The sequence below is a fragment of the Bos javanicus genome, chromosome 20 (assembly GCF_032452875.1).
Source record: "Bos javanicus breed banteng chromosome 20, ARS-OSU_banteng_1.0, whole genome shotgun sequence".
Classification (NCBI taxonomy): Eukaryota; Metazoa; Chordata; class Mammalia; order Artiodactyla; family Bovidae; genus Bos; species Bos javanicus.
Genome location: NC_083887.1, coordinates 35772958 through 35796352, shown reverse-complemented (window position 1 = coordinate 35796352; position 23395 = coordinate 35772958). Strand labels below are relative to the sequence as shown.

At 43.9% G+C, this 23395-nt stretch overlaps 1 protein-coding gene across 2 annotated transcripts in view; it reads right to left on the bottom strand.

Moving 5' to 3' along the window:
- The window catches only part of LIFR (LIF receptor subunit alpha), a 79389-nt gene extending 56312 nt beyond the window's left edge, over positions 1-23077 (bottom strand). Inside the window, exon 1 of one of the 2 annotated variants that reach the window (XM_061393683.1) lies at positions 22988-23077. The gene's annotated coding sequence lies outside the window, so the exon portion shown is untranslated. Of the gene's footprint in view, positions 1-21085; positions 22721-22987 lie in introns of those variants that run through there. The other variant, XM_061393684.1, reaches the window with a different exon arrangement.
- Positions 23078-23395: the final 318 nt, after the last annotated feature.

Genomic DNA, 23395 nt, shown 5'->3' with positions numbered 1-23395 from the left:
CACGTACTTTTAAACAGTTTAAGGAAAACAGCAGGGTCAGTAGTCACATATGGGGGACTGCAGATGTGACAAAAACACTGCCAGTGACACACAAATGACTGAAACGCAATGACCGCTCCAACAGCTCCAGCCGGGAAGGGACCATTGGTAAACGAGATTTCAACCCTTATCTGCTGAAAACTGAAAGCACAGGACGAACAGTGACGCCCTGGTGAGCAGCAGGGAGGAGCTGCCTCAGAGGGAGGCGCTGTCCAACCCGAGAGCTCCCAGAGGTGCCTGTCAGCCCAGCCAGCACCAGGTCCCCCTCTAGACACCAGAAACTGAGCCAGACAAAGTCCCTGCCATCGAGGACCTTAGATGCTAGTTCTGGAGATACACAAGTAAACAAGGAAGAAATTTAAGGCCCTGATACAAGCTCTAAAAACCAGAGTAAGTCGATGTGCATGGAAGTGTGTGAGTGATGGTCTCTTCTCTGGGCTGGGATGTGACTGACCAGAAGCGTGCCATGATAAGATCAGGGAAAGAAGGCAAGAGCAAATACAAGGACCCTAAGATGAGGACAGCTCACCAGGTTCAAAGGTCAGGAAGAGGGGCTGAGAGGACATGGGCTGGTCAGGCCACAGAGAGCCTGAGGTCATCTAAAGGACACGAGCTTTTATGGGGTCGAGATATAAGCCACTAGAGTGTTTTCATCAGGGGAGATCCATGATTCGATGTGCACTTTGGGACGATTTCTCTCACTTCTACATGGAGCACAGACTCTAGGGGAGAACAGAGGCTGGGGAACCAACGTCCAAATATGATAATCAGTGGTGAGGACCAGGGTTCTAAAAGGAGGTGGTGAGAGGCCGTCAGATTCAGGATCTGTTCTAGAGATGGGGGACCTTACAAGCCATTATAGGCAGGGCAGGGTGGTCATTAAAAACAGACAGGTTCTGAATCGCAGCTTCTGTACCTACTGTGTAACCTGAACCACTCTATGCTTCAGTTTCCCCATCGGTAAAGTGGGGATGATAACCGTATCTTTCTTTTAAGTCTGTTGTGAAGATTAAATTGCAAATGTATGCAAATCACTTGGAATAGTGCCAACGACATATAAGTGCTATAAGTGTATTTTGTATATTATGTAAGGTGAAGAGGGAAGTCAAAAATGACTACTATATTTGGTGGAAAAATAACACTGGATGGATAGTGCATGCTCAGTCACTCAGTCATGTGTGATTCTTTGTGACCCCATGGACTGCAGCCTGCCAGGCTCCTCCATCCATGGGACTTTCCAGGCAAGAACTCTGGAGTGCGTGCAATGTTCTACTCCAGGGGATCTTTCCAGCCCAGGGATCGAACCCATGTCTCCTGCACTGGCAGGCAAATTCTCTACCACTGAGCCACCTCAAGTCCCTGGATGGATGTGCTGTGCTTAGTTGCTCAGTCGTGTCTGACTCTTCATGACCCCATGACTGTAGCCTGCCAGGCTCCCCTGTCCATGGGGATTTTCCAAGCAAGAATACTGAAGTGGGTTACCATGTCCTACTCCAGGGGAACTCCCCGACCCAGGGATTGAACCCAGGTCTCCCACACTGAAGGGAGATTCTTTACCAACTGAGCTACCTAGGAAGCCTAAGAATACTGGAGTGGGTAGCCTATCACTTCTCCAGGGAATCTTCCCAACCCAGGAATTGAACCGGGGTCTCCTGTATTACAGGTGGATTCTTTACCAGCTGAAAATACCAGGGAAGCCCTCTTGGATGGACAGTGGTACCATTTAAGTTCTCTCTGCCTGCATGAAGATGGAGGCAGTGATTCATGGAGCCGGAGCTCAAGGATTCCAAGATCTGTTACAGAAGTCAACTTTGACATGCTCCTATGCCCCACTCCTAACAGAAGTGTCCTCCCTGCAGAACATCAAAGAAATGTTGAGGACACAGAGCACTAACAAAGACATGGCTGTCAGAGGAAAGCCTTTCACAACTGACCCTGATGCATCCTCTGAGTAATGATGTTCCCATCCACTGTTACTGAATGAAACTTGCCAGCCAACAAGTCCTCAAAGTGTGCTGAAAATTCCTTGTCAGACCTAATATTACCTCATTTGTATATTGGGATGGACAACTAAGGATCATAAAACATATAAGCAAAGACTAAATCATTAATGAGAAATTCAGGATAAAAAATATCGCCAAAAGGAAAATAAAAATTACTCCCAGAGGAAATACAGATAATATGAGAAACAGGAAAACTAAACACACATACACACACAAAACAAACAGAAAACCACCTCTAACTAGTATTCTCTATGTAGGCATGGCACAGTCATAAAAACAAGAGGAGGATGCAATAAAAAAGGAATAATCAGAAACAAAAATAGCTCTTACACATTACATACACTGGCTGATATTAAAAGACTTCTAATGAAAGATAAAACATTGAGTGATCTTTCAGAATAAACAAGACAGAAAAATGTGAGAAGAGATATGAGCAACAGGAAATTGGGGGGCAAAAACACAGTGATTGAACATCTGAAAAACTGGAGCCTACTAACGAGAGAATTCAAGAAACACATTTCTCAGTGAAAGCAAATGACAAGATGCCGCCTGTTAACTGCTGAGCACTGTCACACAGAGTCTTAACCAAACAAATACGAGGGACAAGCATACAATTCAAGAGTTTGCCATTAGTTTCTGGGTGAATAACTTCCTAATCAATCACAGGGTTGCTGAGTTTACTTATTAGAATGAAAATGTATTCATGGAATGTCTAAAATGCCAATTGCTAAAGTTAGGTGGCGTGTACAGGAATAGCTGAATAAAGAGACCCAACATGACCATACCATGACTAAAACAATCACAACTCATATTCACAGAGTGTCTATACATTATCTTGAAATAAAACAATCCCTCACTACAAGATTACATTTGTTCTAGAAAAGAGGAGAGTGTCCCATGAAGTGGCAGGTGGGGGATGGAGGCGGCTGAGGACAGCTCTGGATGGGGGTGCTGTGGACTTAAGACTTTCATCCTGGCTCCGTTACTAATGATGGCGTGACTAAGTGCAAATCACTTAATCCCTCCTGGCTTCAGCCTCAACCAGGGTGCATGGAAGCAAGCTCTGCCCAGGGTCTCCATGAGAGATTCCCCTCCTGGCTTCAGCCTCAACCAGGGTGCATGGAGGCAAGCTCTGCCCAGGGTCTCCATGAGAGATTCCCCTCCTGGCTTCAGCCTCAACCAGGGTGCATGGAGGCAAGCTCTGCCCAGGGTCTCCGTGAGAGGTTCCCCAAGTCAGGCGGGGACACTCCGCTCCTGTGAGCTGGCACAAGCACACTGTGCCAACAGTCCCATTAGGGACTCTGCTAAGCAGGTCTGAGAGCGTCAGGGTTGGGGTGCTCAGGAACAGAAGAATCAAAGTCACTGTCACCAAGGCTGGCTTAACTGAAAATAGCCAAGATGATAAAAAGGACTTTCTTGTTACAACATTTACACAGAAAACCTTGAGTAAGACATTTAGGCCATACAGTATCAATATGCTCATAAAGTATCTGACTTCTCTACCAAAGGGACTGACTGGAGGCTGGAGCAACACATGAACAGAGCTTTCCAGTGAACAGGAAAATGAGGACACAGGAAACTTGTCTCGACTCCGTCCTGACAGATACACTGTCAGAACTTACTTTTTTCCACCAATGCCTTATTCCTTAGAGGAAAGCATACCTTTTATTGAATTTCAGGAGCTAATTTTCAAAACTAGGCAAGCTGTCTCTTGACACATAGAAGAACACAAATGTAAATGCCAAAGGGGTAAGAGGGAAGAAATCACACAGGCAGGTGCCAACTAGAGCCCTGTGTCCTTGCATGGGGGAGAGCCACCTGCTTGAAAAGTGGCAGCTATGGGACTTGTTTTGCCAGATTTTCTTCTTTTTAAAGAGTAGGTAGAAATCTGGGTTTTACATGAAATACTCAAATTTTTAAGCATAAGCAGCTCATTCATATTTTTCAAACATCCTAAAGGCCAAACAGTGGACTCGTCAGAAAAGGCCCTGATGCTAGGAAAGATTGAGGGCAGCAGGAGAAGGGGGCGACAGAAGATGAGATGGCTAGATGGCATCACCAACTCAATGCACATAGGTTTGAGCAAACTGGGAGAAGTGAAGGACAGGGAAGCCTGGAGTGCTGCAGTCCATGGGGTTGCAAAGAGTCGGATACAACTTACTGACTGAACAATAATGAAAGGCCAAACGAGCTATGTCTTTGGGCTGCCCAAGGGCTACCAGAGTGTCTCTTGAGTGATGTAATTACCTTAAAGGATTCCAAAATGTCAATAAATCCTTCTGTTTAGGAAAACTGATCACACAGAATCAATTTATAAAACTGCTGACCTAAAAAAAAAAAAAAAAACCAGATCTATCCTTTGCTTGTTTGTTTCCATGTCTTGGAATATATCGGCCCTGAGTGTATATCCTGAGAGCCGGGGTGCAGAGCTCGGCCCCTCCCCCGAAAGCTCCGCACAGGTGCTGTTTTCATTCTCCTAGGCTCTGAGAGCTCTGCCTCCAGGATGTGTGAGGTCCCAGATCTTTCTGCTGAGGACAGTTAGAGAAAAAAATGGAGAAAAGCAAAGATAAAGGCAAAAGAGCACCAGGAACTGCAGTCCTGGTAAACTCTGTTTAGTTGTGACAGCTTTTTTTTTTTTCTTTTCAGGGGGTGAAGGGGAGACAGGAGGGCAGAGAGGGGGTGGGGATGTGACAGAGAGTGACTGAGTGCATTTGGCTGATGCAAGTCTATCCTGCCCTGAGACAGCTGCTTAGGTGGGGGGAGGTGAGTAAAAACCCAAAGCATCTTTACCCTGAGCCCCTATCCTTGTCATCACAGTGAGATAACTCCCCTGTCATTAACTCATCAAGCATGAGACACTTGAAGGAGAAAGCCGCTTAACCGTAAGACAGCGAAACACATGTGCAGGCAGGTGGCTGAGTCTGCAGGAGAGGCGGTGTCTGCATGGTCACCCCGAGCAAGGGAAACTGGGTGGAAAGCAGTGTCCTACTGCTGGCTCCCATCCTCCCAATGTCTCTTTTCTTACTGTTATCTATTAGGGAAGATAAAAATCATTAAAAAAAAAAAAAAACCAAAACCCTCTGATCATCATCCACTTTCCTAATTCCACTTCTCACTTGTACCCCCTACTCACAAGGTCTCAAGTTCCTCAAGCTCAGCCCTCTGGAGAAGGCTCCCCAGGAACACAAACTGCAGGTAGTTAGACTCTACTGTATTAGTAAAGTCAAGTGCAGGGATTTAAGTAAAACGAGATGCACCCATGGGAAACCCCAATCTGGCTGAACTGGGAAGGGGGGAGCAGTGAGGAGAGGAAAACACAGACTTCTCAACACTGAGAGCTTAGAGGCCGTGTTCCAAAAGCTGACTGAAAATTATTTCCACACTTGAATTCTATACTCAAATACTAACTGAGAGAATAAAATACATTTTAGAAAGACATACCAGATCTCAGAAGATACTTCTTCCTTGCGACCGTTCTTTGGAGGCTATTAGAGGATGCTGTCTATTGTTTAGTCACTAAGTCGTGTCTGACTCTTTGCCACCCTATGGATTGCAGCCCATCAGGCTCGTCTGTCTATGGCATTCTCCAGGCAAGAATACTGGAGTGGGTTGCCATTCCCCTCCACAGGGGAATCTTCCCCTCCCAGGGATCGAACCAATGTCTCCTGCATTAGCAGGTGAATTTACCCTCTGATCTCTTTCCAGGTCACACTAAGATGGACTGCGTTCCCCTAGCTGCCCAGACCCCTTCATGACGCTGTCTATTTGTGCGTTTTCCCTTCTGCCTGGTGTTCCCTCTGTACTCCTCTCTGCCACCCTCTGCTCAGTTCACCTGGGAGCCTCCTGCTGGGCAGCAGGATGAGCTCACCATCACCTCCGTGACCCCTCCCAGGATTCCCTGAAGGCCTGCTGCTCCTTCTTCTGCTTCCATGACACCGTGATTCCATCTCTACAACAGGGGCTGCACAAACTCTGGCCTCTGGGCCACACAGGACCCACCTTGGCTTTCAGAAATAAAGTTTCACTATACAGAGCCAAGCCCATTTGTGTACACAGCGCCCATCACATCACATCACTGCACTGGGACTGAACGGCTCCCACAGAGACTGCGTGGCCAAGCCTAAAATAATGACCACCTGGCCCCTTCTAGAAAGTCTGCTGACCCCTTCTCCATTCTGTAATTCTTCCCACAGACTACAAGCTCCCTGAGAGAAAACACTGTCTCTGTCTTCACTGTAAGCCACGGCCCCCTACTCCCGCCTTGGCAGAGCACACTGCCGGCATTGAGCAGACACTCAAAATTCCAGCCGGCCGACTGGTGAAGGAACACCAAGGGGTGCATGAACACGTGTACGTCTGCACACTATGCTCCGGCTGCTGGCTCCATACTAACTCATGTACTACCAACACTGGGGACATAAGCTGGAGCTGTAGTTCCCACACCGTGCACTCAGGTGCCCCAAGAACTGGGGTATGACGTTATAGTTTAAATTTTCAGAGGTAACAAAGTGACATCTGTCCAACACTGTGAGGACCTTCAGTTCAGTGTAGTTTGGTCTGAACACTTGGTCATGCCACAGTCCTCTCAATGGCATCCTATCTTTGTAGAGCCGGAGGGAAGGCTTGTTGGATGCTGTGATGAAGCTTAAGCACCACCCAAAGATCAATGGAGAGGCGTGGAAACGAGGCTGGCAGTGCCCAATCTATTCCCAAGTTTTGAGAAGTTATGGAGTACACAGCAGATTCATACACATGACTTTTAAAGAATAAAAATATTATTTCTTTTAGGTTGATATGCATAATTTTTTCAAACTGCTACTTCAAGTGTCAGGTCATACACACTTGCTAAGTTGTCAGGACCTACCAAATTCATAAAAAGAACTGTAAGGTATTTCTTTTGACCTGGGGGCACTATAAAAACATCAGTGTAACACTAAGGACACTATAGACCAAGAAAATTTGGAATTTGCATTACAGGACAGCTGAAGTGCTCAGGAAATTCCAGTATCTTATTTTAGCCTGCCTTCTGCGTGCGGGATGATATGCATTATCCCGGATGATATTCATCCCGATGCTGAAATTCAAGCTTTGCTATGTTGTATACGAATCTAGCTGCTGTTTTTCTGAATTTCCTAGGAATTTTTTATACACTCTCATCCTGATGTTTCGTTTCTTTGGATCCTGACATTCCTGTCACTTTTGGTCATCTTCATTCCAGCAAGAACTTACCTGTTAATTCAACAGCCTGTTCCTTATCAACTTCAGCACAACAAATTTGAGCATGTTGTTCCAGTGCCTAAAATGCTTTGAAGGTTCCCACTGCTCCAGCATCAGGCAGGGCCTTGTTCTGCCTGGCAGAATGAACCTCCACACTTCCATAGGCCTCAGGTCTTCTCCCAAACTGTGACTCTAGGGAATGGCCCCTTCCACCCACCGACATTCTCCACACCCCAACGATTCTCAAGCTTCAGAGGCCCCTGGAAACTCCACCCCGCTGAAGAGAGACATTCATCCACTCAAATCTCACCTCAGCTCAGCCATAACAGGAGTGACTTCAACAGCCTTCAAGAAATGTCAACGAGCATCTATCAGACAAATAAACTTGTTCTCCCCTGAAACACTCTACTACTGCAGTAAAGAAACAACCCGAAGAACATTCCTTCTTGTTCAAAAACATGTCAAGAGATCTTCAACATGCAAGAAAGCATGATACTAGCTCACCTTCAGAAAGAACCAGGAGCAGCCCCATTTCCCAGTCCACGCTTGCCCACACTCTTGCTGTATCAAGGGTTCTCTCTTCTTTTTTAAAAAATTTTAATCTCTTCCAACTCTTAGCCAAAAATCTCATTTCCTTGCTTATGTAATCACAATACATTTTCCTATGTTTTCTGGTGATTTAAAATGCTTTATTTGCAAACTGCTTGTTCTATGTTTTGCCTCTCTTTTTAATTAGGCATTATTCCTTACTGCTCAATTAGAAAGAAATATCACAATATGCACATTAACTGTGTTATATACATTGCAAATATATATCCCAGTTTGCTTTCTTACTTTTCAGTGAAGTTTCTGTTTGACTTTCAGACTTCTCAATTTTGTTCTTTATAGTTTTTGATTGTAAACTTCTTTCTCATGCAAAGATTCTATAAATCATCACCTTTGAGAAGTCTGTGAAATATCTAATCTTTGTCACTGTCTTCAAGTACAATTAAGACTTTTAACATTTTAGACTTGAATCCATATGAAATTAACTGTGGTGAACAGTAAGGGCCAGGAACCCAGCTCTCCCCTCTCCCCATCGAGGTTACTACTTGTCCCAATGCTGGTTATTAAATAACACAATCCTTCCTCCACTGACTTGAGATGCAATTAGGAATCCATTCCTTCTCAACTTCCTTCGTGGAACTCCTTTAACCCGCTGCTCCTTCATCACACATCATTTCACTGACCAGCATACTCTATTCTTGTGGCTTTAACCATCACTCATAACTAATGTGCTAATGGTAAAGAACCCACCTGCCCGTGCAGGAGACATGAGAGATGTGGGTTCTATTCTTGGGTCAGGAAGATCCCCTGAAGGAGGGCATAACAACCCACTCCAGTATTCTTGCCTGGGAAATGCCATGGACAGAAGGAGCTTGGCGGGCTATGGTCCACAGGGTGGCAGAGGTGGACACAACTGAAGCACCCTGGCATGACATGGCATAACTAACGACTTTTAAATAGGTATTTCCAGAATTGTTATCTTCCCAGTTACAGATTAAGCATCGACTGGACAACTTCTTCAGAGAAGGCAATGGCACCCCCTTCCAGTACTCTTGCCTGGAAAATCCCATGGACGGAGGAGCCTGGTGGGCTGCAGTCCATAGGGTCGATAAGTCAGACACGACTGAGCGACTTCACTTTCGCTTTTCACTTTCATGCACTGGAGAAGGAAATGGCAACCCACTCCAGTGTTCTTGCCTGGAGAATCCCAGGGACAGGGGAGCCTGGTGGGCTGCCATCTACGGGGTCGCACAGAGTCAGACACGACTGAAGCGACTTAGCAGCAGCAGCAGGACAACTTCTTACCTGCAGAAACCCATGCAAATGAGGTCTTTGAGGAATGACAAAATATTTTGATGTTACATACCCCCTTAGATATTTCACAGATTCCTCAAAAACTCCACATGTGCAGAATTAAACTCATTTCCCCTTCCAAACCTATCCCCCTGCCAAGCCCTATTCCCATGCACAGCAGCAGCCTCTCCTGGGTCACACTCAACTTCTCCCCACACCTTCCACCTATTCACCAGTTCTACCTCCAAAACATGCCTTGACTCTTTGCCCTAGAACCTACCCCTATTTCCACCCCCACTGCTCTGGCAGGCCCTCATCAGAATCTCTGCCACAGGTCACCCACATCACTACCTGACTAATCCCATGGTCTTGGGCAGGAGCTTCCCACAGTCCATCTTCCACAGTGTATCACCTAGCTCTGAACAGCACGACCATCTAAGTTTCATCATTCATCCAAACTTTAGGCTGAATGCCTGGAGGCTGTCACATCTACCGCCCTTCTACTCCTGTCCCTGGGGCATCTCTGCTTCCTGGCTCTTTCCAAGACACTGATGGTCTCCTGATGTTCCTGCTGTATCATGTCGCATTTCTACTTTGGTCATTTATCACATCGTACCAGTATCTCAAAGAGTATTCCTGCCCTCCTTCCCACCCCCATTAAAAGCTACCTAAGAGCAGAGATTCATCTGAACAACACTCCTGCATCCAACAGAGCTTTATATGCAATACACACTTTATTTAGTGGACTGAACAAATCCACCCAAATGGCATCTTGGGTAAAGACTTACAATATTTTGATGATACCCAATTATTTCTTTACTTTCTGAAGAGAAAGCTGAATACTATGCTTTTGAATGGATCCATCTGCTATAGATAAATTTATGAATTAAAAAAACAATATTGGCTCATACTGCTAGAGGATTTTTTAAAAAACAGATGAAATAAAACTATCCTTAAAGCTCTTTCTAAACTCTAAAATGAAAAAATTGATAATTATATCATAGTTTTGAGCTGGTGAAATGGTGGATTTAGCTGAGTCAACCTTAATATGTAATTCATAACCACTATTTTTCAGATATCATGCATTGTTTATGTATTATTTATAATAGGCAAGGCACTGTTTTAAGTTCTTCAAATCCAAAAGTGGATTTAATCCCCATAACAACATTATGGAGGTCGTATCATGATTGTCCTTCTTTGTGTAACAAGAAAAATGAGGCACAGAGAGGTTTCTGACATTTGCTCAAGGTCACACAGCTAGTCAGGAGCGGAACTTGGATTTAGATCCAGGTCTGATTACAAATCTCATGTCTAGACCATTACACTAAATGTGGAGCAGAAGTCACAGAAGTGGGGCAGTGGGTCCAGGGCTCCAGTCCCCATTCCACTCACTAGGCAGCAGGCATGGGGCCTTGGACAAAGCCCTTCATATCTCTAAAATCACACAGCTATGACCCAGGGCCCTACAGCTGTTTTCCTCATGGGATACCTTCCCTGTCCCATCTGTGAACTGGGAGATCAAGAATGTGAACAGCAATGCTGCTCCCCAACCCTGGACAGCTGAGCGCTGTTCCTGGTAGAAATACCCCTCACTCTACCAAGCCCTTCCAACCATCACAGCAGGCCAAAGGTCGGGCAACACAGCAAACAGTTACCATCTTACTATTCTCCTTCCAGCTCAAAGTACATTTCCAATTGGTCAGCTACACCTCAGCAGGGGCTGAGACATACCACAAGGGCCAACCTGATGAAGGGGGCGACGATGGCCCCGAGTGCAGTGAGGATGGGAAAGCTGTGGTGGGCAGCCCCCAGTCAGCACCTTACTTCCACATTACCACCAGGCAGGAGAGTCTGGTGGAGTCACAGATCTTCAAGGTTTTCACAAAGAGGCAGAAATGCAGGGGTTTTGGTGTCCACCCCCCCTTTAATGTGAAATCTTTATTTTTAAATGTTGGCAACTAATTCCTTCTTCAAAAATCAGTAGGTAAGCCAAACAAAACACATTTGCAGGCCAACTACAATTCTTAAGGCACCAGTTAGCAACCTGTTTCAGAATGCATCAGCATGAAAAAAATTCTTGTCTTGCTGTGGAATAACCCTAAAATATATACTGAAGACATATATTTCAGGGCACAGATATTGACCAAAACGTGCCTACATGTTTTCTTAACATTCTTCAGAGTTGGAATTTGAAGACTCCCTTCTCCAAAAGAATTCAAATACCTTTTCAATTGGTTGTATTCTTTAATTCCAGATCTTAATATCCTAGGCATCATTTTAGAATACGAATGCTTATCAAAAAAACAAATGAAAACTGAAATAAAACCTTGAGCATCTGACCAGGGTTATAAGGTCTTCTAAGCATGAGGAAACACAGCACTTACCTAACATTACACTTGAGTCTTCTACATAAGGTGGAACAGAGCATGACAAACAGATCCTGAAATAATTGGCATTTGTCAAAACTATCCTGGAAAGGGGCATTCAATCAGGACAGCAGATACTATCAGCCAGAGACACCTAAGCTTGACGTTGATCCTGGCTAAGATTACAAAACGCATTAGGCAAGGAGCCCTAATTCAATGCAATCCAGCCCTACCTAACCCCTTACTTGATGAGGCCAATGAGTTGGAAAAGCCAGTGTCAGAATCAGACACAAAGGGTTTGGCTCTGAAAAGACCTTTCCTGATATCTGAAAGGTGTTTATGAGCAAGACGGAGGGATACAGGTTGTATATAAAGAGGGATGAGGGCTCTTTCCCAACGTGATCAATCCTACCCAAGGGGTGCTAATTAATCTATGCTGCCAAGCTAGATGAAGATTATGGAAAGATGTGGCAGAGTTCTGTTTTCCTTGACATTTTCATTAAAGAAATGGAAGATGATACAGGAATCATATTCATCAAATTTGTGGACCAAAAATTGGGCAAAATAACAAATATACTGGATGCAATAATGAAGATTCTTATAATTAATTTAACAAACTAATTCAATAAGATAAATTTAGCATTAATAATTTCAGGGTCTCAAATACAATGATGGTGATGACAACAGTAACACATAAAAATTGTACATTTTGGAGGAGATGTGACTTAACAGCAACATGTGGAAAAAACAAAACCAAAACACCAATGGTTGATGAAGTGGGCCAATAATGTAATAGAAATGCCAAAATAACAAGAAGAGGGACAACTCTACCATCTGCTTATTTTATCATAATGTCTGAAATCTTGTCCTCTTGTGGTATTAAAATTGAGGGATTTATTTTTAGTCTAAAAAATAAGTAGATAAACTAACATTAAAGTATTATTAATATAAAACATAAGCTATTACTGTTATCTTTATTACTGTCCAAATTATTATAAATTCTTACTTCAATATAAACCATACTCTAAGTATTCGTATCTTTTCTCTTCACAGATGCAATCTACTCCCTATTTTTCCCCCAGCTTTACTGGGATATAATTTGACAAACAAAACTGTATGGATGTGAAGTACACAATGTGATGATTCGATATGTATATGTGTACAATGTGAAATGATTACCACAACCAAGCTCATGTCACCTCAGAGCAGTCTTCTCTTCTGGGTGTAGCAAAAATGCTTAGGATTTACTCTCATAACAAATTTCAGGTATACAAGGCTATGGTTTTTCCTGTGGTCATGTATGGATGTGAGAGTTGGACTGTGAGGAAGGCTGAGTGCCGAAAAATTGATGCTTTTGAACTGTGGTGTTGGAGAAGACTCTTGAGAGTCCCTCGGACTGCAAGGAGATCCAACCAGTCCATTCTGAAGGAGATCAGCCCTGGGATTTCTTTGGAAGGAATGATGCTAAAGCTGAAACTCAAGTACTTTGGCCACTTTATGCGAAGAGTTGACTCATTGGAAAAGACTCTGATGCTGGGAGGGATTGGCGGCAGGAGGAGAAGGGGACAACAGAGGATGAGATGGCTGGATGGCATCACTGACTCAATGGACGTGAGTCTGGGTGAACTCCAGGAGTTGGTGATGGACAGGGAGGCCTGGCGTGCTGCGATTCATGGGGTGGCAAAGAGTCAGACATGACTGAGCAACTGATCTGATCTGATCTGATACTGTACAGTAGTATTAACTATCAATTCCCAGACTTCATCCTATAACTGAAAGTTTTTGCCTTTTCACCAACACCTTTAGCTTAAGTAGAGACCTCCTCACTTCCACTTCACCTACTCCATTTTCTAACCACCCACACTGAGGATCACTTGAGCTTTTAAACTTGTAAGGGTAAGGCATCAGCAGATTAAACACACTGAGCGCCTTCACTGACGAGCAAACTCTGGGAGAGAGTGAAGGACAGGGAAACCTGGCGTGCTGCACTCCCCGGGGTCGCCAAGAGTCAGACACGACTTAGTCACTGAATAGAAGTTTAAGAGAAGGGTGTGATGGATTGAGCCTGGGGAGAACAGAGTCATTACTGCTGCGCATTTCATTATTAGGAAACACTGCCTCAACATTATTAGGAAAATAAAGACAAATTTCTAGGGCCAGGCCTGGCTGGGGCCCTGTTGGGGCATCTTCCCTTTGGTCTACACTCCTGCCAGGTTGCTGGATTCCTGGATTCCAGGTTGATGGATTCCCAGGCCTCCCTGACACCACCTGGAGTCACCCTCTGAACCACTGGTCTCACATCCCTGAAATCTCCCCTGGCTCTCCCTGGCCTATGGAGAAGGTGCCAGCTGTCATCATGGCAGGAGGCTCTCTGCTGTTCCAAGCTAACTTCAGGCCTTTGCCCGCAATGGCCCTATATTCAAGTTCCAACAAAAGCACCAGGCTCTGCTGTCCTCTGTGTCATTGAACACCTTACCCTCTACCCAGAATGTCTTTCCCACTCCACTCTTCCTTATCCACTTAACAAACACCAACTTGTCCTTCAAAACTCAGCTCACACTACTCCTGATCCAACCCTCCTCAGTGTCTTTCCTTATGGATTCCCCAAACTGAGACAAATTTCAGTTGCCAAGCATCCAGTGTTGTCTACCATGCAGCAGAATTAAGAAGAAAGTAAAAATATCAAATATTTCTTATGGCTTTTATCAAAAGCATAAAGACAAAAGGCAGATCACACCCACTCAGCAACATCTGTGACCTCTTCTGTCGCTGTAAGCATTAGAGTTTGATCCCAGCAATGCAGCCCATGGAATGAGTGAGTACAGCAATCAAAACTTTGACGATTTGTGAACTGAAAAGTTCCAAAACACAGTTGTAATTTATTGAAGCTGGCATTTGAGAAAACAGTGAGTTGGCTAAACTCTACACCCAGCCAACAGAGCCAACAGTCTAATGTCTACAGGTCAACACAGGTTTGTTGCTCTCCATTTACTATTACATATTCAGTATATCTCAAGACAGGTAAAGAGTATTTGTGACAAGGGAACCCCCCACCCGAATAAAAACAAGAAAGCCAATCGCTGGTTCCAGCAGAGGCCAGGAGAGCAGAGTGGGCCATGGAAAGCAGAGGTATAGATGGAAAAAAAATGTGAGATAAAGAAGGAATAAAATGTCAGCTTTGCGAGTGGCGCCAATCTGTGACATGACTTCTACATGCATTCTCCACAGGATTAAGAAAAAAGTGATTTATGATACCATCTTATCTTATTAGGCTATATGAGAAAAATAAAATGCAAGGTCAGTATTTTGTCATAAAGGTCCTGAGACATTTTTCATGAACACTGAGGGTTTATTTTATATCAAAATATTTACAGCTGCTACCAACTTTAAAAGAACTGTCTCGACTCAAAAAACAAATTACAAAATTAATGTATTTTGATATAACTGTCAAATGGTAACCTCACTTTAAACCGCCGGTTTTATTGCCTCATCCTCAGTGAGACCATGTGCTAGAATTTTTCAAATGGTATATCCATGGATATCCATCCATCCTAAATTCATGAGTAGGAACCTATTTCAGTAATTTTACATAAAATAATCTCAAAAAGGCATGTCCTTCACAGAAGATACACAGTAGCAATTTTAAGACTGTTAGCCCAGGATATTCTAACAGATGTGTAACACAAGTCATCACTAAATCATCAGAGACTGTCAAGGTGAAATAACCCAGTCAGCACCTCATGTACCTGGTGGATCAAGCAGGAGGCCATGGCTGTGTTCACTGAAAAGTAACACAACAGTTTCTTTCAAAATTGCAGGAGAGGAAATGAGGCCCACTTGACTGTCAGCCGTGGTAACACAGGTTTACTGAGTAGGTATGCCTCCTGGCCTTGGACTGCCCTGGTCACTTTCCATGGCATCCAAGTAGTGAGGGCGTGTCTGCCCTGGGCACTGCTGCCTATTTGATGCCTACCCACTGACTGGGGGGAAAAAGCCCTCAACAGTTGCTGAATGAATGAATCACATTTCATTTTAAAAACTCTATGAGTAAAAGAGATTGGACCCTGACATTCAAGAACTTATCATACAGGATTGTTAAAGTCAGTAACAAAAGGGGAAAAAAAAGCTTTTGACTCAAAATAAAATCTCTTGGCAATGGAAAGCACTGCAGTTTTAAAGTAAATAATAACTCAACAAAGTATTTCCCAGTGACCGGAAGCAATGAAATATTTCATCAGAATGCCTTAAAATGCTTCTTACAAGAGTTGATATAAGTTATTCTGCTTAGAAATCTGTCTTAGTAGGAATACTGGCCTTAACCATAACAGAATTGTGAAGCCAAGGTAGCATTTACCTAACACATACTAGCTGTGGGCACCATGAGCTGGATATTATTATTCCCTTTTACAGGTAAGAAATCAGACACAGAAAGTGCTCAAGTTCATACAACCAGTAGGTCAAAAAGGGAATCTGTTCTCATTCCCTTCACTACAAAATATGCTTTAAATGTTGGATATCCAGGAAACCAAAAATGGTTGTTGTTTAGTCGTTAAGTCTTGTCTGACTCTTTGGCGACCCCTATGGACTGTAGCCCGCTAGACTCTAAAAATAGTAGTCACCTGTACTTTCAACACAAAACACAAAGCATTTGGTGTATAGTCTCCCTGGCATCTTCCTACATAACAGGTAGAAAACTGAGGCTCTGATTCGCTTGCTTGAGCTCTCTCTCTGCCTCTTTCTCCAAGACCAAAAAAACCACTCCTAGATCAAGTTTCACATACTGTTTTGCAAGTTTGCTTTTTCAGTTTACAAACTCAGAATATGTTTCTACATCAATAAATACTTCCCTACCTCAGTGTCAATGAAGAAAGGGTTTTCCATTATAGGTGTATGTCACAATTTATGTAATCAATATCCCTATTATTGAGCGTTTAAGTTGTTTCTAGTTTATAACTATCATAAACAAAGCTGCAAAAATCATTTTTGCAAATTCGAGGTTGGGTTTTTCGGTGTACTTTTCATGGAGGTCACCAGAATTTGGAGATGAGGTTTTTTCCTAATTTGGGAGAGAACTCCCCTGCCCAATTTTGAGATACCCCACGACGTGGGCTTCCCATCAAGGGAAGAATCACTGTGCCAGGAGAAAGCGGCTGACAGCAACACGGGGCCCACATGCCTATGTAGGCGAGAACCACTGCTATAGATTGGTCTCCATACACAGGCTTTATTTTTTTTTCCCTTAGTTTAAATTCCTAGTGGTGGAAATGCCTGACTAAGGGACATGGCACATTTTTGAGGCTTTCGATGAGTAATGCAAAATTACCCTCCTGGAAAGTTGTAACAATTGAAAATACCCACCAGCAGCATTCGAAAGTGACAATCCCCCAAACCTAATAGTTAGCAAGATTTGTTTTTGAACAGTCAAATCTCTATACGGCTCTAAGTTTTAAAAACAGTGAAACTATTGATAAAACATATCGAGAAAAATAGCAAACAATGTGGAAAATAAATGTTGGATTTTACAGTATACATGTTTTCAAATACAAAATACAAAACTTTGACAGCAGATCCCAGCAGAATGAACAGAATGAATGGTAAAAAAAATCTAGTGACACTGGGCTCTGAAAAGTGCCAAGCTAGTAGGACTCCACATCTTTGTCTGCCCACCTGGTTAATATCAGGCTTCACTGTTGGGCTCTAATAGTAACATGCTCTAATGTTTACAAGAAAAGAAACTCACAATTACTGCATATTCTCTCAAATTTTATAAGTACTATCTTATAGTTAAGGTGCAATCTTAAGTTCTCAAAATTCCTACATATTCACTTAGTCAATAAATATCTGAATGTCTACTGTGGGCTGGGTACTGTTCTATGGAGACACAGCTGTGAACCCCACAGATCCCCTGCTGTTCCAGAGTGGAGCACAGAGCCCTGCAGTTAGGAATTAGCAAATCATAGTTACAATGCCAGTCTGGAACTACTGGATTCTTAGGCAAATGAAAACACCTCTGCGGCTTGGTTTCTTTAGTAGTAAACTTACAGTTGACCAGAAGATCCAAGGCCCTTTCTGGCTCTTAAATTCTGTACCTTCTTTGGTTTTGTTTGAATGCTTAAGCTCCTACTGCTGTCAGTACTCTGCATTTTAAGCTATATATAGGACTACATATAGTTCTTCCTTAGAAATCCGAACCAGGCTCTCAGTCCCTTCCTCCCAAATTTTACATCTAGAGTAAAACTCTGGTGATCCAGGTAACTTCAAGGGATAATACAGGATCAGGTTTCACTCAGATGAAGATTTATGCTCCCAATTTAACTGTTTCTCTGAAAAGGATCCTAAAACGTTCTTGTGTCCTTCGCTTTTGCACTGCACTATAAATACTACACCGTGAAACGTGAAACAGGAGACAGTGGTGTGGCGGCTGGTCTCCAGGCCTGTGGCTGGGAAGGCTGGCACCCACCTTTAAGGTGGCGTGCTGGCAGCTGCAGCACTGGGGTTGTGGTGGTGGAGTCTCACCTCGCTCCAGCTTACTCTCACCCCCAAGTCACAGGCACATTCTGTCTACAGAATGTCTGCAACTCATGGCCCCTCCAGCATTTCTAACAGGAGAAATGGGGGCATGCCTTCTGCCACCACTTGATATTTTCCACCACATGCTCCCACCACCACCATTTCAACTGTCCTCCAATCCAGGGTCTCCTTGGAGAAGCCTGTTTCTGTGAGCTGTGAGAGGAAGGCAAGGGGCCTCAGTATCCCAAGTCACCCTTAGAGAAGAACCACATACTTTCTATAAGCATTAGCACCTTTCTGTAGTCTTTCAGGATACTACCACTTAATAATATAGGTGCAGATTCTCAGCTTTGGGTATGTGATTTCAAGTCTTCCTCTGTACCTGCCCTACAAACCAGAAGAATGTGTAGAGGCAAGGTTTTCTCACATTTCTGCAAAAGTACGTGAAAAACTCACCTACTAAAAGGTTTTCTTCAACTTCCAACATAAAAGCATAAAACAGTAACTGATATACACAACGTCTGCCCGCAGAAGCAAACAGGAGCAGCCAGGACGGTAAGAATGTATGTGTTGTCAGTTGTGGGCAATGTAAAGTCAACCTCAAGTCCTGCATCTCTAAAGTCCACAAAGGAAATGTAAAGGTGACTGCACTTTGACTCGAGCACCTAGGCCTGTACGTGTTCCAGTGACCTATAAAACAGATGCTTACGGGCGTCTGTTAGTTTGCCTGAAGGGTTTTTGCTGCAAGGAGACTGACAAAAGACAAAAGGAACTTGATTTAAGATTTCAGAGTCACAGAATCCATCCTTCACATAGCATGTGCCCAGAGCTTATGAGAGAATGCTGGAAGATACAATTATCTTACATGGGAGCAGCTTATTGGGTTCAGGTATCAACCAAATAGAACAGGAAATAAAAATATCAAATCCCCTCATTCTGCAAGATCCCAGCTCCTGATGTTGGACAGGACCTCAAAAGTCACAGTTAAGAAAAAGACAACAGATTCTAATTAGGCGCCTACAACAATTGCTTGGCACAACACTCAATTCCCAAGATTTCAATTAATCTAAAGGAACATATATTTAGAATGACAAACAGATTAGAAGTTGGGAAGAGGAAATACCACAGTTCCTGATACTCCCTAAAATAGAACAGGCACACATTCTTCCTGTGAGAATAAAAGTACCTGCATAAAGCACATATATTTTATGGGCTCATTAGTCTGTAATCTGCCCCCAAAGAATTCAAACATTCACTATACTAAAAAAGGCCTCTCTGAAATTTTTACACTTAAGCAAAGGGCTAATACACTGAAATCAAAGATGGAACTTCTGTCTCAAGTACTCAGAAATCACTATAATGTCCTGGAAAATTAGGCACATTTTTAAGGCTTCATAATTTAATTTCAGGGAACAGAAACAAAATGCAACTCACTTAAAGCAACAATCTGAGAAGATGCTTTAACAGTGGGATGGATCTGGTAATGTCAAGGGCCACAGCCAAGACAGAGAAAACTCAGCTCAAAGACTCCCAAATCTAAGTATTTTGAGAAAAACCAGACAAGATTATTTTTTAAACTGATTATTAGTTAATTCTCTAAATATTCACAGCACATTATGACCCAGGCTAAGCAATGAAGCAGCAGCAGATCCACAATTGCCCTCCTGGAGCTTCCAGCAGGTGGAGGAACCCCACCATCCAAGGTCTCCCTCCCACGTCATTGAACCTTCCTTGCCATTTGCAAATGCCCAGGACACCCATCCCAGCACCTGCTCTCTCCAGCCACTTTTTGATCAGAAACTCCAGCCACACTGGCGGCCGTCTGTTCCTCTGGTGTGCGAGGCTCGGTCCTACCGCCTGGCCTTTGCACAAGCCATGCCCTCTGCGTATGTCATGCCCTCTGCCTGAGCCACCATTCCTCCAGATCTCCAAGAACACACTCAACTCTCAGTTTAAATTTCTTCACCTCAGAGAGGCTTCCAGAGCTGCTCAGTCTAAAACAGCAGCCCCACCCTGCCTCTCTTTATCCCAGCAACCCTATTTTATCACTTCTCCAGCATGTCTCACTCTGACCTTATTGTCTTTATTGCTTCTCTGGTTTTTATCCATCTCCCTCACTAAGAGGTGAACTCATTAGAATGGGGTCTCTGTCCTGTGCATTGCTACATTCTTAGTCTCTAGAAAGTTGCCTGGGATGTAACACATGCTCAGTAAATACTTATTTAAGAAGAGCAAATACAGCCAATATTAGCAGTTTTGTACAATGACAGGTACTAAATAACAAAGGAAAAACAAAACACCTTAAACATGAAAAGGTTTCCTTGGTCATTTAAAAAAAGGATTATTATAGTTTCTTACATTAGCTCTAAAAACACTTTCAAAAATAAGCATAATGGAAATATAAAGCTCAACACTGAATAATACTCAAATTTTATAATGTATTTGGCTCAACTGCTAGCTAGCATTAGTCTTACTTCTACAATTTATTGTTTTAAAAGCACTCTAAAAGACCTCAATTTTTAATTTAAAAGGGCCAAATACTTTCTAAAAGCATACTCCTCCTTAGGAGTAATGAGTAACCTTCTCCCAAAGTGTACAATCTATAAACATATTATAGCAACAGAGATACCAGTGATCACTTGCAGAAGGCAGGGGTGTCGGTGCCTAATGGCACACCGGCAAACAAGTTTTACGAAACACAACCTGCCTTTATCTCCAACCTAACCAAAGGTATGAGTCTCTTCTCTATGTTCAAAATATTTAAACTCCTAAGAATTTTTCTTACAGATTATTCTTAAAATTTTATATCTGTTCTCCTATTTCTTTTGTTGAGACAAAGAGCTAAGGTGTTAATCAAGGAATACCACCTTAGTAACTGGCCCTGGTGTCTCATGCTTCACCACAAAGACACCAGAGACCCTTATGGATCACTTTGAAATTATATAAAAGGAAAGAGTGTACACTGGAGAGAAGGGGCATTCATTTCCTGGAACATGATGCAAAGAAATAAGTTACCACTGCCTTTGGGAATAATTGAAATTCACTTAAAAACCTCAGAAACTAATGTTTTACAACAGTTCTATAGCAAAATAGTAGAAATACTACACATACCTCAATAAAGAAGAGGTTAAATAAATGATGGCTCATCGTTAATGGAGTACTCTGCAGCTGTTGGAGAATGAGACAGCTCTTAGGTACTGATGTAGAGACTGCCAAGATTTAGTACTGTGCCGGGAGGGAAGGGGAGGGCGGGGAGCTGGTGCAGAACAGAATATACAATGTGTCCTCAATTGTGGAAAGACAAATAAAAAGAACACATACAAAATGTTTATACTAGCATACGCTTTATCTGGAAAGATATACACAGGGTCCTGGGGAGAACAGGGTGCAGTGGGGGGTGGGGGGTGGGGAGAGGAGATACACTTTTCACTCCATAGCTTTTTATACATGCTGAATCTTCTAGAGGGTGCATAGGCAGCTGGTCCCACAAATAATGCTGATAAATTTTAATGTTATAATAATTTATATCATTGCCAACATATTATTGAACAATGACCATCAATAAGCGGAAGGTTTCAAAAATCACATAAGTTTGTTCTCTTTGACATCAAAGTTCCTGATCCTTATTTCCCAGAAAAGAATCCAAGTCACCAGCAATTAGAGAGGCAAGCTTGTGATCTCACCTATTACAAAGCAAATAAACCTCAATTCAATTCTTGGAAGGGAAATTTAAATCGAGCTTGTAACTACCTAATGAAGTCTCCAAATCAACAGTTTCCCCTTGGCTATAAAACAGAAAGTCAACCTATGAAACAAGTAAGAAGACAGTGTTTTTAAAAACATACTCTATACTTAGGTTTCCTTTCCCCTGCCAGGCTAAGACAAGGAACCCTCTGATATTAGTGAAATGTGATTTCAGATCTGTGGCAAAATCAGCATTTAAGGGAAGGGACAAGCATCATTTGCACTAAACAAATGCTTTCACTTTTCTAGGAAGGGGAATTTGCTTCAAATTTAATTTAGGAATCATTTTTGGACCCCTGACTAAATAATACTACTAAGTCACTTCATTTTACTCCAAGCAAATTTTTTTTAATTAAATACAAATCTGACACTGAAAACAAACAAATCAGAAGGCAAACTTTAAACTGAAACGTTTCTGTCAAAAAACGTATCTTAAATGAACACATTAAAAAATGCAGAGAAATTCATTTCCATACAAATGCTATTCAGTAGCAGCATATATGCTATATCAATATTTGAGTGCAATAACACACCATACAAAAAGGAGCACAGAGGCACCCAACCGCAAATAAAACACCTCATATATTTTTGGTAGCCAAAGGTGGGGATGCAGAAGGTGGAGACCAGAATCACATTATTCAAGGTGTAAATTCAAAACATGTGAAGTGCAGAATTTTCTGTCGGTCAGAACTTATGATTCGAGCTCTGTCTTTTGAAACGATGCATTTAAAACTGGAATCTATTATGAAGCCTAAGTTTGATGGTCAACTCCTTAAACTCTGGATTCAATCAGTATAGCACCTTCGGATACAAGCACATAAAATAAAGGTAAATCAAATACAGCATGAATACAGAAGGGACAGCGAACTAGCTTTAATGAAGACATGAGGCACGGGGGTCACTTGGCTGATTACATCACTGAAGAAAAATAAAAATTAAAGCTCCTTCCCATCCCCCAGGTAGCCTGTGGCCTCAGAACTTACTGCCCTACGTGCGGCAGAAGTTCGCGGCCGGGGAGTCGGCGTCCTCCGGGAGCCCGGGTGGCCCAAGGGCGCGGAGAGCGGCGAGACCTGGTGCGCCCCATCCCCCGCCCGGGTCACTCCTCTCAGGCGCTCCCGGACCCCGGGGCCAAAGCCGGCCGGAGCGCTGCCCCCAGCCCCGCGCCGGCCGCCCGGCGCCGGCGACGATGCGCCCAGGGGACCCGGCTCCGGGGTCCGCGGCTCCCACTCCCCACGCCTCGCGCCGCGCCCACCCGCTCCCAGTACTCACGGGCCGCTTGCGCGCCGCTATCTAGCCATCCTCGGCCGCCGCCCGGGGGCTGCCCGGAGTTCGCAGTCGCCCGTGGGCTGGAGGCGTAGAGGAGGGGGGCCGGGCACCACCCGCCGCCTCCGCCGTCTCGCCTCCCCCAGTCCCAGAGCAGGGCTGCTGCAGGCGGCCGCGGACGAGGGGCGGCCCGCTGCCCTCCGCGAGCTCCGGGAGAAGCCGCCGCCGCCACAGACGCGCGGAGGCAACAGTAACGGCCACCACTACTGGCGAGACGCTCCAGCCCCGACTGCGGCGCGCGGGGGCGGTGCCTGCACGCCGCTCGGCGGGGGGCGCCGCTACCCGGGTCCCGGCCCCGCCCCCGGCCCCGCCCCGCGCACCCCCGCCGGAAGCCGCCCGCGCGCCCCCGCCGTC